At 43.0% G+C, this 12893-nt stretch overlaps 1 pseudogene; it reads right to left on the bottom strand.

The window, feature by feature from the left end:
- Positions 1 to 2885: 2885 nt before the first annotated feature.
- On the bottom strand, positions 2886 to 12534 carry LOC139653551 (vacuolar protein sorting-associated protein 45-like; annotated as a pseudogene).
- Positions 12535 to 12893: the final 359 nt, after the last annotated feature.

The raw sequence follows: 12893 nt of genomic DNA, 5'->3' as shown, positions 1-12893 counted from the left end.
TGAATCTGTACAGAACATGCAGTTTAACATTAGTGTTGGCAGATAGAAAGACAAATCGAAACACCATTAAGAAGAACTGAAAGGTGTAAGAAGAACCTGTGAGCGGACAACTTCAAAGGTTAAAGTTGGTCATAAAATCATAAATCAGGCCTAACCGTTGAAGTATGGAAGCCAAGAACAGCCGTGTTTGCAATTATTTTTTTTAATGCCGTTATCTCGAGATCATGAGTTAATTATCTTGCGATCTCGAGAAAACGAGCTTTGTTATTTCAAGATAACGAGATAATCGACCCGTTATCACGAGAAAACAAAATGTCGTTTCCTCTTATTACTTATAATTTGTTATCAGAGATCAGGAGCCATGCCAGCATGCAGAGATGGCGTCTGGACAACTGACAACAACGTAACTGCAGTAAACAAAACTTCACATTTATGCCTCGACTTCCTGTTCAGTTCTGAATCCTCCTGACAGTCATGACAGTGATCTGAAGGCTGAAATCAGCTGTGATCAAATGAACCAGACTCTCATTTTCCAGTTCTCCATAATTATCTTGTTATCTCGAGAAAACAAAAGTCGTTTTCTCGCGATAAATTATCTCGTTATCTCGAGAAACCGGCCTTTTGTTTTCTCGAGATAACAAGATAAATTAACCCGTTATCTCGAGAAAACAAGCTTTGTTATCTCAAGATAACGAGATAATTAACTCGTGATCTCGAGATAACGGCATTAAAAAAATAATTGCAAGCACGGCCGTTCTCGGCTTCCGTACGCCTGGACACAAGCTCTGTAATATCAACTTTATTTGTGATTATTAGTTAATCATCACAAAAAAGTTGATCTGCACAGGATTAAAACTGAATCACTCAGTCAAAACTACATTCACGGACCTCTCCTAACACTTTAGTGAGCAAACAGAGCTGAAGCCTTTTACCTTGGTCAGGTTCTCCAGAGGCAGAGGTGTGACCAGGCGTTGGCAGTCCTCAGGCGTCGGAGCCGAGCTGCTCAGATAAAGCCCAGCGATGAGGAAATAAACACTGTACCGCAGAAACATGGCCGACACGCTGCAGCAGCTTCACAGCTTCCAAAGGCCAGAGGAAACTCGGATGAAACAACTAGAGCGAGAGGAGACCTAGCTGAAATGCTAACTGGGCTGTCGGCAACTTTCACCCAACAGAGCAACCTAACCACACTGACTGAAAGTCACAGAGCCTCCACCGTCTATAAAGGCCTGATGGGGCGGGGTTACAAGGCGGTGGGTGTCCAAGTATTTGCTAAAACCCCATTTCACCTAATTTTCCTCACATAACCTTCTCTCATTTTCCCAGAATTGGCAAATCTGAACTCTCAACTGATGTTTCACTGCCAATATGTTTCATCGCTTGTAGGTTTGTGTATCAATCATTGACTTATTGGTTGAACTAGTCCTGGACACCACTGACACAAATACACTGTACACACACACACACACACAATGGCAGGCAGCAATTATTTCATACTTAAATACTTGATCTCATTTCCAGTCTGGTTTGTTGTTCCAGTCTGTTCTGCTTTGAGTATTTATAAGCCAACAAAGTCACACACAGTTTTGTGAATTGAGCACAAACTCAGATTATGTGTTGCAGACAGAAACAATGTGAAGATTACGCTCCTCCAGCAGGAAAGGATTATGTGACAATAATACAAACTGAACCCAAGACTTCTAATGTGACTCTACTGACCGTCTGACAGTATGTGAGTATGAGTGAGAGGTTCAACGTCTGGATCCAGGACCCTTCAGTGGTCTGCTGGCTCCTGAGGGACAAACTGGCTGCAGCTGGGATCAAACCTGTGGTCGACCTTTGACCTCAACCCACTGCTAGCCTTTGATTTGTTTTTTGTGTGTGTGTGTGTGTGTGTGTGTGTGTGTGTGTGTTTAAAGCATAACTCCAGCCGTTTCAGACCTGAACTCTTTTGTCCCATCATTTCTGACTAAAACCTCATCAGCTGCTTCCCTACAGAGCTGCTGAGGTCGGCTCCTCCCGGGCCGACAGACACCGACCCGGACGCACTCTCAGCCTCTTTCTCTACACACTACATACATTTATTTGAACGATTTGTCATTCATTTTCCAGAACAGGTTACTTTGTGATATTCAGGAGATTAGGAGTAAAATGTTTCTCATGTATAAAGAAAAATGGTCTGTTGATATATGGTATAAACAAAAATTACGAATTTATTGTCTCATAAAGAGTAGCTAAAACCTTATGTGAAGTATAATTTGAACAAAAGACAAAGATCCCTATGTGCACAGTTACGTTCAGGAACATTACCTTTAGCCCTAGAGACCGGCAGGTTTAAAGTCACTGCAGAGGAGACAGACTCTGTTTGTTGTGTGAGTTTGGTGAAACTGAGAATGAGGTTCATTTTTTGTTTTACTGTCCTGTCTACGAGGACGTGAGGGATTTACTTTTTAGTAAAATGTCCTCTGTTTATGTTGATTTCTTTGGGCTGGATGATTATGAAAAACTTGAGTTGTGCTTCAAGAAGGGGAATCTTTTGTGTAGCAGATTTTATTTGCCAAGCTTGGGAGAGAAGGCAGACCGAGCTGTATAATAATCTGTAATTTTGTAATGAAATGAAATGTGTGACCTCTGCAACTGTAACTTTGGTGTCTTGTAAACCCATGAGGGTTGGGCACTTTGTGTGCATGACATGAAAATAAAAGAAAATCAATACAAAAAAATCAATCAAAACGCACTAACTCTAATCTTCAGCCGTTCTCCTGCAGTCTGGATGCTTCCTCGTCTGTTGCACTTCCTTGGTTCCTCTCTGCCGTCTACAAAGTAAAGTGGAGCCAAATACAGAAGTGACAAACCAAACAGAAGTAACGACACCCGGCCTCGCTGTTACATCTCTCATTTATTGGTGTTTTACCTTTAAAATATTCACATTTAGTCAGTCTGTCTCTGGACTAAAGAACAGCAGAAACCTTACAGAGGATCTAAAGGGACGTTCCACCCAAAACAACAGAACATCACGGCTGCTGCTGACAGCTTCCATGTTGGTTTTAGTTTCACTTCAGAAACACGAAGAAGACACTCGGTTTCCATCTGACAGCAGCAAAGCATCTTCACACAGAAACAAGAAAACAGACGAGGCCACGGGCCAATCAGGAACAAAGATTTCACCGTGTTTTGAGACTCGACTTGATGCATGAAGAGAAGACTTGAGACTTGACTTGACTTGGGTTCTGGTGACTTGGGACTTGACTCTGACTTGTACTCTGATGACTTGAAAAGGTTTCTAAAGTCTTGACTTGAGATCTTGTGTTTGTGTAAATGACTTAGATTGAAAGTGATGAGATTTGTTCCAGCAGACGACTGAATTTAAATTCTGTTTTCTGAATTTGTATGGAATGATTGAATTTATTGAAGTTGAAACTGATTATAGAAATCAAACTCATGATGCTCTTACCAAGTTTTTATCCTATTAAAACCATATTGCATTGAAAAGTCCTAGATATTTAGTTTTCTTTAAGATATTAAATTGATACTGGACTCTTGATTTGTTCTGACTTGACTTGCTGTTCTACATTTAGACTTGAGACTTGACTTTAATGACTTGGACTTGACTTGGACTTGACTTGGTAATCTACATTTAGACTTGGGACTTGACTTGAGACTTGAGCCTCCAGACTTTAGACTTGGGACTCGAGCAGAGTTGACTTGGTCTCACCTCTGGTTTTAAAAGATTTTATGAATAAGAGCTGCTTGGTGGATCAGATCAGCGGTTCTCAACCTGGGGGTCGGGACCCCCAGGGGGTCGTGAGATAATTTTAGAATGGTCACAACATGATTTATGTGATAGGATAAAAACATTTTCCAAGCGTACAAATTTATTATCATGTGTAATTTTTCAGATTTTTCTAAATTTTTTGCTTTTTGTCTTGTGAAATACTGAGCAGTCCTCAGCCTCTCTGCCTCCTCTAGTGAAATGTCCTGAAAAGGGAAAATTCTTTCCCTTTGTTTGAAGGTTTCACAAGTGAAAAATTCTACAACATTTTACAAAACCAATTACATAAACTAAAGAAATATCAGGCTGAAAACAAGACTGCTTGAGAGGTTTCCACCTGACAGAGAAGCGGCACAGCAAAGTCAAACAAGTTTCAGTTTCCAGAAGCTTCCAGGTTCCAGTCCAGGATCCAGGATGAAACTGCACTCAGGCGACCCGTTTCAGGACCCCGAGCCACAGTTTGACAAACCGAGAGACGAAACTTTCCAACATACAACACTTTATATAATACAGGATGTTTTCACACACCCGCCATTTTGGTTCCCAACCGAATCAAAACAAAAAGGTAACATGGGACAGAGAGAAGGAATGTTGTCGTGCATCCATGAATACTGAAGAGAAGCTTTTCAGTGTGTGTGTGTGTGTGTGTGTGTGTGTGTGTGTGTGTGTGTGTGTGTGTGTGTGTGTGTGTTCAGCGCCTGCTGCCGTGGCGTCCGCCTCCTTGTGCTCTGTCGCCACCGTGACCCGACGCTAACGTCACTTCCTCCAGGAAACTGAGAGAGAGACAGAGACAGAGAGAGAGGGAGAGAGAGAGAGAGAGAGACAGAGGGAGAGAGAGAGAGAGAGAGAGAGAGAGACAGAGAGAGAGAGACAGAGGGAGAGAGACAGAGAGAGACACAGAGAGAGAGAGAGAGAGAGAGATTGCAGTTGCAGTGTTTACACAGTTCTCATTTATTTGTATATATATTTTTTAACTGCAATACCCACATTTTTCTATTTTTATTTTAAGTTATCTTTACTTATATATATATATTATTTATTTATTTTTTTAACAGCAAAAGCACAATTTTTCTGTTTGTATTTTTAAGTTAATTTTACCTACTCTTATGTATATATTTGATTGCAATGTTGCAATGTTACACAGCTCTGTTCACACATTTCTTTATTCTAGTTTATCTTTAATTGTACGTACATTTTTTGTTTTTATTTCACACTTGCTTTGGCAATGTAAACATATGTTTCCCATGACAATAAAGCCCTTTTGAATTGAATTTAATTGAATTGAATTGAACTGAATTGAGAGAGACGTCACTCTTCAGGGAGGGGGAGGGGGGCAGGAAGCAACGGGGCTGATGGGAAATGTAGTCTCAATGTGGAGAAACACTAGAACTAACAATACTACTGGAGTGAGATAGAGGCTCTCATTGGTTTACAGTCGTTACAGCAAGGCAGCAACATGAATCTGATATACTGATGGTTTAAGTGTGTGTGTGTGTGTGTGTGTGTGTGTGTGTGTGTGTGTGTGTGTGTGTGTGTGGCAGACCTCTTGGTGTTGTGTATGGTGCTTCCTCCCAGCACGATGCGGACTCCTGGCATGCTGCGGTTCAGGTTGTAGACGGTCAGAGCCTCTTCATATGTGGCTCCTCCAATCAGGAACACTATGATGTCCTGAGGCCTGCGCACACACACACACACACACACACACACACACACACACACACACACACACACACACACACACGTCACATTAAGTAGCTGCTTCTCCACAGCAGGGATGAGAGCAAGAACGAAAGGCAGAACGAGGGCAAGAACAACAAAACCAAGAACCAGAACAAAAATGAAGACAAAATGAGATCCAGAACCAGAACCAGAACAGAACCAGAACAAAACCAGATCCAGATCCAGAACAGAACAGAACCAGAACAAAACCAGATCCAGAACCAGAACAGATCCAGAACACAAGAACAAAAAGGAATAACAAGAACAAAAACGACAGAACAACACAGAGATCGATAAAAAGAACAAAAATGAACTAGAATAAAAATAATAATAGCTTTGTCTTCACAGCACTTTTCTTAAAGCTCCATATTATTGATCGATTATTGATGATTCAGTTTCTCTCTCCTCTGTCTCAGGATCATAAAGTTCCTCATGATGTTCTGCAGGTAAATAGTTTAGTTCAAAGTTAAACTGAACGAATGTGCAGACTGAGTCGTCACAATCCTGGCTCCTGATTGGCCGACAGCGGCGGCTCCTCCGACTCAAATGAGGTGAACCTGCTGAGTGCAAACTGGACCCTGATTGGACGGATTTCAGTCATTCTGTAGGAGGCCAATCAGGAGCGAGTCCAGCTGTGATGCGTTTCCTGGAGTTCGACTGAAACTGACTGGAAACTTTAATTCCTATCATAGCAGTCCATAAAATAAATAAACGAATAAACGAATAAATGAATAAATGAATAAATGAAAAAATGAAAAAATGAATAAATGAATACATAAATAAATAAAAAAATAAAAATAAAAACAAAAACAATGCAAATAAAATACAGATCTCAGGTAGAATATAAAAGGGAAGATGAAAAGTCAGCTGTCAGTTTGCATGCTTGGAAATGAAAAATGTTGTGTGTGCGTGTGTGTGTGTGTGTGTGTGTGTGTGTGTGTGTGTGTGTGTGTGTGTGTGTGTGCGCGTGTGTGTGTGTGTCTGTGTGTGTGTGTGTGTGTGTGCACCTGTCTCTCAGGCTGCTGGCTCCCAGGTAGGGGAACTGACTGTCCTTCAGTCGGCCTTTGATCAGCTGATCCAGAGTGTCATGGAGCAGCGGCTGGTGCTGCGTGTACACGTTCTCCACACCCTGCACACACACACACACACACACACACACACACACACACACAGAAACCACACACACACACACACACACACACACAGAAACCACACACACACACACACACACACACAGAGAAACCACACACACACACACACACACACACACAGAAACCACACACACACACACACACACACACACACACACACACACACACACACACACACACACACACACACACACACACACACACAGAGAAACCACACACACGCACACACAATAAAATCAAAGGAAGCATCACAGGTCTTAGTCGACATGTATCTTACGGGGAGTGTGTGTGTGTGTGTGTGTGTGTGTGTGTGTTGTGTGTATGTGTGTGTGTGTGTGTGTGTGTGTGTGTGTGTGTATATGTGTGTGTGTGTGTGTGTGTGTGTGCGTACCTTGAGGCCCTTGAAGAACTGCTTGGTGATGGCGACGGCGTCGGTCGGCGTGATGAGGTCATCTTCCTCTGACTCGCTTCCCTCCGTACTCCACCAGAGAATGGACCATCTGGGAGAACACACACACACACACACACACACACACACACACACACACGTCTGTATTACTATAGATGTAATATTCCATTGACTCCATTCATTCTCGAACCCTGAACCCTGAACCCTGAACCCTGAACCCTAATCCTGGTCTGAAACTAAACTAACACATTTGGTCCTCACAGATACACAAAAATACAACACACACACACACACACACACACACACACACACACACACACACACACACACACACACACACACACACACACACACACACACACACACACACACACACACACACACACACACACACCACACACACACAGAAGAATGAAGGCAAGAACGCCGGTGTCTTACAGTCTGTACTTGTATGTAAATCCCTCTATAATATTAGTTTACACATCTATATAAACTGTGTTTCTTATACTGTTAACAGAATCTGATGAGAGTCATTTGTTACAGTTTTATTGAAAGCTCAGCTGTGATTGGCCAGTGAAGCTGCTCTGATCTGAGGTCTGTTCTGTTTCTCATCTCATCCTGCTGGTCTGTGATCAGGTGAAGTGGCTCCACCTGGTGGCAGACAGACGTCACTGCAGGTCACCTGATGCACAGCGAGCCTTCCACTCTCTGCTTTCACTTCATTTTCTGCTCTTAAGTTTTGTTTTTTGTTTATTCTTCTTCTTGCATTTTTATTCTTGTCTTTTATAACCAACTCACTGTGGTACAAACTTGTTTTGTTTTTTAAAGCACTATAGCTCAGCATCTGGTTTTATTTTGTGTTAACAGTTTGTTCACCTGCTACACAAACTACATCCGCCTTGTACTGCCCAGAGTCCAAGTCATTAAAGTCAAGTCCCAAGTCTAAATGTAGAACAGCAAGTCAAGTCAGAACAAATCAAGAGTCCAGTATCAATTTAATATCTTAAAGAAAACTAAATATCTAGGACTTTTCAATGCAATATGGTTTTAATAGGATCAAAACTTGGTAAGAGCATCATGAGTTTGATTTCTATAATCAGTTTCAACTTCAATAAATTCAATCATTCCATACAAATTCAGAAAACAGAATTTAAATTCAGTCGTCTGCTGGAACAAATCTCATCACTTTCAATCTAAGTCATTTACACAAACACAAGATCTCAAGTCAAGACTTTAGAAACCTTTTCAAGTCATCAGAGTACAAGTCAGAGTCAAGTACCAGGTCACCAGAACCCAAGTCACCAGAACCCAAGTCAAGTACCAGGTCAGCAGAACCCAAGTCACCCGAACCCAAGTCAAGTCAAGTCCCAAGTCACCAGAACCCAAATCAAGTCAAGTACCAGGTCACCAGAACCCAAGTCACCAGAAACCCAAGTCAAGTACCAGGTCAGCAGAACCCAAGTCACCAGAACCCAAATCAAGTCAAGTACCAGGTCACCAGAACCCAAGTCACCAGAACCCAAATCAAGTACCAGGTCAGCAGAACCCAAGTCACCAGAACCCAAGTCAAGTCCCAAGTCGCCAGAACCCAAGTCGCGTCAAGCACCAGGTCACCAGAACCCAAGTCAAGTCAAGTACCAGGTCACCAGAACCCAAGTAAAGTACCAGGTCAGCAGAACCCAAGTCACCAGAACCCAAGTCAAGTCCCAAGTCGCCAGAACCCAAGTCAAGTACCAGGTCAGCAGAACCCAAGTCACCAGAACCCAAGTCAAGTCCCAAGTCGCCAGAACCCAAGTCAAGTCAAGCACCAGGTCACCAGAACCCAAGTCAAGTCAAGTACCAGGTCACCAGAACCCAAGTCAAGTACCAGGTCAGCAGAACCCAAGTCACCAGAACCCAAGTCAAGTCCCAAGTCGCCAGAACCCAAGTCAAGCACCAGGTCAGCAGAACCCAAGTCACCAGAACCCAAATCAAGTCAAGTACCAGGTCACCAGAACCCAAGTCACCAGAACCCAAATAAAGTACCAGGTCAGCAGAACCCAAGTCACCAGAACCCAAGTCAAGTCCCAAGTCGCCAGAACCCAAGTCAAGTACCAGGTCAGCAGAACCCAAGTCACCAGAACCCAAGTCAAGTCCCAAGTCGCCAGAACCCAAGTCAAGTCAAGCACCAGGTCACCAGAACCCAAGTCAAGTCAAGTACCAGGTCACCAGAACCCAAGTCAAGTACCAGGTCAGCAGAACCCAAGTCACCAGAACCCAAGTCAAGTCCAAAGTCGCCAGAACCCAAGTCAAGTACCAGGTCAGCAGAACCCAAGTCACCAGAACCCAAGTCAAGTCCCAAGTCGCCAGAACCCAAGTCAAGTCAAGCACCAGGTCACCAGAACCCAAGTCAAGTCAAGTACCAGGTCACCAGAACCCAAGTCAAGTCCCAAGTCGCCAGAACCCAAGTCAAGTACCAGGTCAGCAGAACCCAAGTCACCAGAACCCAAGTCAAGTCCCAAGTCGCCAGAACCCAATCAAGTCAAGCACCAGGTCACCAGAACCCAAGTCAAGTCAAGTACCAAGTCACCAGAACCCAAGTCAAGTCCTGAGTCACCAGAGTCGAGTCTCAAGCCTTCTCTTCACGCATCGAGTCAAGTCTCAAGCAATTCAAGCTGTGACTCGAGTCCAAGTCACGTGACGCGAGTCCCCACCGCCACCTCCTCCTCTCACAGCAGCCAATCAGCAGAGCGTGCTGCGGGTCACATGCTCACCCTGCGGTGGCGCTCGCTCACTCCCTTCCTGCCGAGCTCGTCCATCAGAGCCGGCAGGACGCTGCTGCTGTGGCGCTCGTACCGCAGAGCGTACAGCATCACCAGGCGCACCGCGTCCAGCTCCGACACCCGAGGGTTCTGCAGGAGGCGCCGCACACACTGCACACAGCACAGGAGGGGTCAGTGAGAGAGTGTGTGTGTGTGAGTGTGTGTGTGTGTGTGTGTGAGAGTGTGTGTGTGTGTGTGTGTGACTCAGTATTTATTGCTTCCTGGTCAGTAGGATTTGTCTCAAGCAGAAAATTGAGACAAATCCACAGACATTTTTTTTTTTTTTTTATTGCAAGACAGAACATTGACAGGACAACACGGGAAAAACAAAACAATAAATACAGGACAGAACAATTAATAAAAGTCTAGCCAGAAAACAAAAGAGCAAAGTGACATTAGTTGTCGGGTATTGTGTTGATCTGGTGTGTGTGTGTGTGTGTGTGTGTGTGTGTGTGTGTGTGTGCCTGCCTGTGTCCCACATTGTCGGACTAGGAAAGAGGTCTATAAAGTGGATGGGAGATAGATTAATAATAAGTAATAATACAAAAATAAATAAATAAATAGATAATTAATTAATCAATCAATCAACCAATCAATTAATTAATTAATCAATTAATCAACCAACTAAATAAATAAATAAATAAATAAATAAATAAATCTTAAAAACAAAAGAAACGCTAATAATAATACTACCTCTGACACCCCCTGACAAAAATAATACTACTGCTGTTATTACCACCACCGACCCTAATAATGATAATAATACTAAAGTCAGGGAAGGTGAAAGAACTTTTAGACGTTTAAACGCCTCGTTATATTCAGTCTTTGGTCTCTTCCTGTTCTCAGACTTTGTCCCTGCGGGCCACCGTACTCTCTCTGCCTGTCAGCCAATCAAATCAACACATAACCAAGGCTCTGTATCACACTGGCTCCTGATTGGCTGGCTGTCTAGCGTCTAAACTTCCTGGATGTTCACTGGCTGAACTCGACTCCCAGGCGGAGACACGAGGAAAAAAAAAAAGAGGGGAGAAAGACGCCGAATAAAACTCTGCTCTCGTCTCTTCATCTGATTCTACAGCAGGGCTGCAACTAATGATTATTATCAATTCATCTATCGATCATTTTTTCGATTAATCGATTAATCGTTTAGTCTATAAAATGTCAAAAATAAAGACAAATGTCCATCTCAGTTCTTCTTACTTCGCCTGAGCAGCAGCCAAAAAACCCAAATTATGTATTTTATAATGATATAAAACAGAGGAAAATAATTGATCATCAAAATTATAATTGGGATTAATCGACTAATTTCTCGCCCTGGATTTAAACTACCAGTCACCAGTCTGGTCACACCACACTTCTCTTTATTTTTACTATTGTCCACATTTTAGTTAAAATTGTGTTAAAACAAATCCAAACTATCTTATATTTTAGATTCTTTGCCTTGATGGAAAGACAAAGGCTTTGGAAAGAAATTCATACAGAGGATCAACTTCACTGTTTATATTTGACTAAGAAACTAATTTGAAGACTTTAAGCAGAAGACTGAAGATCAGAATGAAACAGAACATTCAGCTAAATGAGTGAAATGTGTGTGTATGTGTGTGTGTGTGTGTGTGTGTGTGTGTGTGTGTGTGTGTGTGTGTGTGTTACCTGCTGGGCGCTGGAGTGGTCGTTCTGGCAGGCGAGCTCCTGCTCCGCCTCTGACACCTCCATCAGCTGGCGGTCGGACACCAGGCGGGACAGCTCGCCCACCACCGTCACGTGCTTCGACACCGTCCCCGACATCTTCTTGAACTGGGGGTAGTTATCCACGAAGGCCTGCAGGGGGGGGGGCGACACGCACGGGCCGCCGATCAATCGACAGGCGATCGATGGATGGATCGGAAAAGAGAGAGAGAGAGTCGGGTCTGGAACGGCGTCTCTCACCTTCATGTCGGAGATGGACTCCAGCTTCTGCTGCTCCTTAGGCTTCTTCTTCTGGAAGTCCTCCATCAGATTCTTGATGTTGGTACCAATCTCCCCAAAGTTCAGGTACAGGTTCTGGACACACACACACACACACACACACACACACCACACACACACACACACACACACACACACACACACACACACACACACACACACACACACACACACACACACACACACACACACACACACACACACACACACACACACACACACACACACACACACACAGATAAAGAATAGATTAAGAAAACGATGTTCATGTATTGGTTGTTGTCGATGTGTTGTTCTATATTTTATACGAAATAATTTACAAGTGCAATTATTGTATAAATGCTGGTTACGTTGAAAACCCAATAAACAAAGTAAAAGAAAAGAAAGAAAAGAAGAAAAAAAGAAAACAATGTTCATGTCTAAATGTAATGTTGCCAGCGTTCTGATAATCTGCCAAACTTCGTTTTTTTTTGCACACAAAGCAAGAAATATCTTTATAGTTTGAGTGTCAAATGATTTTTACTTTCACCCACAAACAGAAGAAGAAGCTCCTCCCCTTGAGCACACGACGTTTCACTGGACAGACTCAGAAGAAAACGGTAATCTCTCTCAGTTTGATCTTCACTGGACTTCTGGACCGACCGGCCCGTGCTGGTTCTGCAGGTCCGGACCCTGCAGGTCCAGACCCTGCAGGCTCACATCCAGCCTGCGCTGCATGTCGTAAAGCAGCAGAAACCAGCACATCATGGACTGAAACTCATAAAGTCACAAAGTAGAAACGAGTCCTGCTTTGTGCCGTAAAGCGATCCAGCAGGTTTCCCTCCAAGTCCACCAGGTGGAGAGAGACTGGAGGATGTCAAGTCCAGTCTAATCTAATCTAATCTAATCTAATATAATATAATCTAATCTAATATAATCTAATCTAATATTTATTTGAACAAAAGATGGATAGCTGAAGTCTTTGGGGTCTGTTTTTGTTTTTGTGTTTGTTTTGTGTTGTATATTGTTGTTTTTTATGGCATTTTAAAATGTATGCATGGTTGTATGTAAGTGTATAGTTGTATTTTATAAATGCG

This window comes from Centroberyx affinis, unplaced genomic scaffold (genome assembly GCF_046629955.1).
Source record: "Centroberyx affinis isolate AG114_WGS23_722 - 3 ecotype Tasmania unplaced genomic scaffold, CSIRO-AGI_Caff_v1 ptg001927l_1, whole genome shotgun sequence".
Taxonomy (NCBI): domain Eukaryota; kingdom Metazoa; phylum Chordata; class Actinopteri; order Beryciformes; family Berycidae; genus Centroberyx; species Centroberyx affinis.
This window is presented reverse-complemented; position numbering and strand designations above follow the sequence as displayed.